The sequence below is a fragment of the Mus musculus genome, chromosome 10 (genome assembly GCF_000001635.26).
Source record: "Mus musculus strain C57BL/6J chromosome 10, GRCm38.p6 C57BL/6J".
NCBI lineage: Eukaryota > Metazoa > Chordata > Mammalia > Rodentia > Muridae > Mus > Mus musculus.
The window spans coordinates 65,529,678-65,536,030 of record NC_000076.6 but is presented as its reverse complement, the minus strand read 5'-3'; the positions used below and the strand labels follow the sequence as shown (position 1 = coordinate 65,536,030).

Below are 6,353 nucleotides of genomic sequence, written 5' to 3'. Positions count from 1 at the left end.
AGGACATTAAATTAAAGCAGATGACCTGAAACACTTATATCCATACATCCATTAGGCATTATTGAAAGTTACTCTTCCATCTATTTGATTTCAAATCACATTTTTTTTTCTCACCACAGTGTGTCAATTTGGCTTTCACAGTTCTTTGGCTCAAACCTTCAGGCCATGACATAACACAGAGTGAAAATGAACCAGGAGATGGATCAGTGGGCAAGGACACTTGCATCAAAGGCTGTGGACCAGACCTCCATTCCTGGAACCTACTTGATGGAAGAAAACAATCAAATCTTGAACATTGTCTCTGACCACCACATTAATGTGATAGTACATGTGTGTGAACACCCCCCCCCCCCCGCGATACACAAAATAATATATTTCAAGAGTTTTTAATGAAACATAGGTATCTTGTGTTTAAGAAACAATTTGGATACAGAGAATTCTGAGGTTTAAAAAGTGCAAATTTTATATCTACTGCCTAAAGAAAAAATGACTACAAATGAGACTAGAGAAGGTGCCTTGCACTTCTTAATGTGGGTTTGAGGCCCTTTATTTGATCGTAATAGCAGGTGTTCTTTTTTTTTTTTTTTAAGATTCAAGGTCATTATTTATTTGTTGCTCTTAAAGACTCATTTCTGACTGGACTCAGACTTGGAAGTAGAAGCTCTCAGCAAGGACAGCCCATGTCTCTTGGCAATGTGTTCCTGGCGCTTTTCTTTGGCTTCCTTCATTCTCTTGGCCAAAAGTTTAACTTAATTCTGCAGCCTCCTCCTTGTTCTTCTTAGTGCGTTGCTTCTTCAGACCAATACGTCGGCATTTGTGTTGCAGGATGCGTGGAGTAACAAGACCCTGGATCTTGGGTGCTTTGGTCCTGGGCTTCTTACCTTCTTTGTTTAAGGGCTTCCTGACAACATACTGGCAGACATCATCATCTTTGGAGAGATTTAAAAGCTTTCGGATTCTACTAGCCCTTTTAGGTCCCAACCGACGAGGCACAGTAGTATCTGTCAGTCCAGGAATATCCTTCTCTCCTTTCTTTACAATGACCAAGTTGAGAACACTGAGATTAGCGTCCACGATGCATCCTCGAACAGACTTGAGCTTCCTCTCTTCAGTTCTCCTTGGTCTGTAACAGGGATGCCCCCTATTCAACAGCAGGCGCACTCTGCCATGGGTCAGAACACCGTGCTTCATGGGAAAACCTTGCTTGTCATTCTCACCTCTGATCCGGGCCACATAACCCTTCCACTCTTCACCAAGAGCATCAGCGGCTACTTCCGTGGCCATGCACTTCTCATAGAAGGTGCGGAGCTTGCGCTCATCATCCACCTCGATGAGCTTCTGACAGTCGGCGGCGGGGAAGGAGATGTTCAGCTTCATCTTGACACAGACGAGCGCCTCATGGCAGGTGTTCTTAATCAGAATCCTGTTACACTTAATCATAAGCCAAAGACTTTAAGGACCTTCCTTAAATTGGCTATATTTAAACATGTCATTGTATTAGTGAGTAAAATGGGGAAAAAATCAGTTGTGAATAATTAAAAGCACAACTTGATGTACCTTAAGCAAAATGGCATTTTAATAGAGAACATATATGAATCATTTGGTAAAAGCTTTGACTTCAGGTGTGGTTTGAAACACCAAGAAGTGTCATTTAGCTCTATACTGTTTCATCTCTATGTCTCTCCAGTCACTTCTTTAACAGGTGCTAAAATTCATCATTTACCAATGTACTGTGGCGTAACAGAACGAATAGAAAGTACATATATAACAACAACAACAAAAGAACTTACCAAAGTTGCTTATGTAGTAGGGAATGGGTAGTCCCTATAATGGCCTTCTACACATCAGAGAAGGCGAGAACACAAGTACCCTCATAGTCCTAATTTGCCACTGAAGGCCTGGGGATTTTTTTTCCCATTTTTTATTAGGTATTTAGCTCATTTACATTTCCAATGCTATACCAAAAGTCCCCCATACCCACCCACCCCCACTCCCCTACCCACCCACTCCCCCTTTTTGGCCCTGGCGTTCCCCTGTACTGGGGCATACAAAGTTTACGTGTCCAATGGGCCTCTCTTTCCAGTGATGGCCGATTAGGCCATCTTTTGTTAAATATGCAGCTAGAGTCAAGAGCTCCGGGGTACTGGTTAGTTCATAATGTTGTTCCACCTATAGGGTTGCAGATCCCTTTAGCTCCTTGGGTTCTTTCTCTAGCTCCTCCATTGGAAGCCCTGTGATCCATCCATTAGCTGACTGTGAGCATCCACTTCTGTGTTTGCTAGGCCCCGGCATAGTCTCACAAGAGATAGCTACATCTGGGTCCTTTCAATAAAATCTTGCTAGGGTATGCAATGGTGTCAGCGTTTGGATGCTGATTATGGGGTGGATCCCTGGATATGGCAGTCTCTACATGGTCCATCCTTTCATCTCAGCTCCAAACTTTGACTCTGTAACTCCTTCCATGGGTGTTTTGTTCCCAATTCTAAGAAGGGGCAAAGTGTCCACACTTCAGTCTTCATTCTTCTTGAGTTTCGTGTGTTTAGCAAATTGTACCTTATATCTTGGGAATCCTAGGTTTGGGGCTAATATCCACTTATCAGTGAGTACATATTGTGTGAGTTCCTTTGTGAATGTGTTACCTCGCTCAGGATGATGCCCTCCAGGTCCATCGATTTGGCTAGGAATTTCATAAATTCATTCTTTTTAATAGCTGAGTAGTACTCCATTGTGTATATGTACCACATTTTCTGTATCCATTCCTCTGTTGAGGGGCATCTGGGTTCTTTCCAGCTTCTGGCTATTATGAATAAGGCTGCTATGAACATAGTGGAGCATGTGTCCTTCATACCAGTTGGGGCATCTTCTGGATAAATGCCCAGGAGAGGTATTGCTGGATCCTCCGGTAGTACTATGTCCAATTTTCTGAGGAACCGCCAGACTGATTTCCAGAGTGGTTGTCACCATGCCTGACCTAAAACTTTACTACAGAGCAATTGTGATAAAAACTGCATGGTACTGGTATAGAAACAGACAAGTAGACCAATGGAATAGAATTGAAGACCCAGAAATGAACCCACACACCTATGGTCACTTGATCTTCGACAAGGGAGCTAAAACCATCCAGTGGAAGAAAGACAGCATTTTCAACAAATGGTGCTGGCACAACTGGTTGTTATCATGTAGAAGAATGCGAATCGATCCATACTTATCTCCTTGTACTAAGGTCAAATCTAAGTGGATCAAAGAACTTCACATAAAACCAGAGACACTGAAACTTATAGAGGAGAAAGTGGGGAAAAGCCTTGAAGATATGGGCACAGGGGAAAAATTCCTGAACAGAACAGCAATGGCATGTGCTGTGAGATCGAGAATTGACAAATGGGACCTAATGAAACTCCAAAGTTTCTGCAAGGCAAAAGACACCGTCAACAAGACAAAAAGACCACCAACAGATTGGGAAAGGATCTTTACCTATCCTAAATCAGATAGGGGGCTAATATCCAACATACATAAAGAACTCAAGAAGGTGGACTTCAGAAAATCGAACAACCCCGTTAAAAAATGGGGCTCAGAACTGAACAAAGAATTCTCACCTGAGGAATACCGAATGGCAGAGAAGCACCTGAAAAAATGTTCAACATCCTTAATCATCAGGGAAATGCAAATCAAAACAACCCTGAGATTCCACCTCACACCAGTCAGAATGGCTAAGATCAAAAATTCAGGTGACAGCAGATGCTGGCGTGGATGTGGAGAAAGAGGAACACTCCTCCATTGTTGGTGGGATTGCAGGCTTGTACAACCACTCAGGCCTGGGGATTTTTTGTAGAGTGTTTTACAGTATATATTAAAAGCCAAAGTAACTGTATTAAAAGAACAATGGAAGATAACAGGAAAAGCACAACAGTGGGTAAACTGTGGTGGTTAGCATGAGGATGGCCCTCAATAGCTCCTATGATTGAATGTTTGGTCTTTAGTTTCTGGAATTGTTTGGGAGGGATTAGGGCTGTGGCCTTGTTAAAGAAGGGATGTCACTGGGCATGGGCTCTGAGCTGTCAATACCCACATCACTCACAGTTAACTCTTTCTCTGTATCTCATGTGCCAGCATCATGCCTTTCAGCCTGCTACCTGGCTCTGTGCCATGGTAGTTATGGACTAATCCTCTGAAAGCATAAATCCCATTTAACTCTTTCTTCTGTATGTTGCTCTGGTCATGGTTCCTTCACAGCAATAGGAGAGTAACTAAGACATACTCATCCGCAAAAAGTATAGGTGGGACAAAAGACAACAGCATGCCTTTCTGGGACCTCTTTATACCTGGTCCACTGTCTTAGTTAGGGTTTTACTGATGAAAACAGACACCTTGAGCAAGGCAACTCTTATAAGGACAACATTTGGGGATGACTTACAGGTTATCATCAAGCATGGCAGTCTCCAGGCAGGCATGGTGCAGGAGGAGCTGAGAGTTCTACATCTTCATCTGAAGGCTGCTAGGAAAATACTCACTTCCAGGCAGCTAGGATGAGGGTCTTAAAGCTGCAGGGACACACCTGCTCCAACAAGACCACACCCACTCCAACAGGGTCACACCCTCTAATAGTTCCACTCCTTGGGCCAAGTATGTGCAAATCATGAAAGCTACCCATCCAAAATTACTCTCTATTGTGGGGAAAAGTTATCCTTCTTCAGTCTGGAAATGCCTTCATAGACTTACACAGATTCATGACTTAAAGACTAGTGTACTCTATATCATATTAAGTTGACCATCAGAATTAGCCATTAAAGCATTTAAATGCTTTAAAGCATTTCTTCCATGAAAGAAGCAAGACATACACATGAATCATAAACTCTGTATTCTTTTTTTTTTCATTTTTTATTAGGTATTTAGCTCATTTACATTTCCAATGCTATACCAAAAGTCCCCCATACCCACCCACCCAAAACTCTGTATTCTTGTAAGATGACAATGAACAGGGTATAATCTTGACTTTGCTCTAGTATCCAAAGAGGATACTTCTATACCTCATGACATCTTGCTTGCTCCTCATATACTTTGCCAACCCATAACAATTCGCAATGAAAAGAAAATCACAATAATTAAATTGACCCAGGGCAAGGTTTTGCCTTACTGAAGCAACTATGCTAGGATTGAGCTAAGAGATAAATTCATATGCTTTGTTAAAATTACTAGCAGGCAGTAAATACATTTTAAAGAAGAAAAATATAGATATGATTTACAATGTTTATTTTTACTGTCCCAAATATCAGTTCACACATAGTAGAGAAGTTATGATCACAAACATGTTAATTACCTAATGGGATATGCAGGGCTTGAGAGCCCAATAACTATTCAATGTCTTTTATGAGCAGTGGCCTATCTGGTAATATACCTTAACAGACCTTAATCATAATGGACACAGTAGACTCTAAAGTCTATTATCTTCATGATGCATCAAGTCTTGACATTTGCCTCATGTCTTCACACCAACTATGCTATAAGCTCTGTTGATATTCCTATACAAATACACTTGCACGGAGATTGTGAGATTTAACTATATCAGACATCATGTAATTGTCTATGGGGGTGAATCCACAAAGATTGACTCCCCACACAAAAGGCTCATAAACTTGTGGAAAGAATACATTTATAGATTACTGATAATATTTCAAAATATATCATCTAACTTCCAAATTTTGCCTAAAATAACTAATGGCGTGAAGAGGAATCTTAGTCCTGCACCAAGGAGAGATATGTGAATGATATAAAATTGTTATGAATTTATAGCTTTATTACTTTGGAATCCAGTTATATCAAGTTAAATTTTGATTAAGCTGATTCTAATAATTTACAAACATTTCGTCACCAGCTGCCAAATTAAATTAACCCTTACCTGGATTTCAAAGGGAATACGAAATCCATAGAGACAAATAGGAAACAGCGGTTTGAAATTCACATTTTTTTTTTTTTTTTTTTGCCAAATGGAAAGGAGAGTCATTATGTGTGATTTTTCACAATCACTCAAAATGAGAATGCTAAGTTGCCTATGTTCAGGATGAAAATGACCACTTTGCTAACAGTCGGCAGAACATTCTCTGGCCATTAGTGCACGTTTCTCTACGAACGGACTTCAACCTGGCTCTTCTTAGAAGAGCGAATGATAAGCAAGGTCATTCACATTTCCTGAAGCCTCCATGGGCCTCTTATATCAGCTTTGCTTATGAAAAATCTCTCTTAAGAGAGATGGGGGTGGAAGGGAGAGAAGGAGGGAAAGAGAGACCGAGACAGAGACAGAGAGAGACAGGGAGAGAATAGTTGAGTGAATGGGGATTTGCAAAGGATCTGGGAGGAGT

At 41.1% G+C, this 6,353-nt stretch overlaps 1 pseudogene; it reads right to left on the bottom strand.

Annotated features, from left to right (window-relative positions):
* Positions 1-626: 626 nt before the first annotated feature.
* Positions 627-1,377, bottom strand: Gm4796 (annotated as a pseudogene).
* Positions 1,378-6,353: the final 4,976 nt, after the last annotated feature.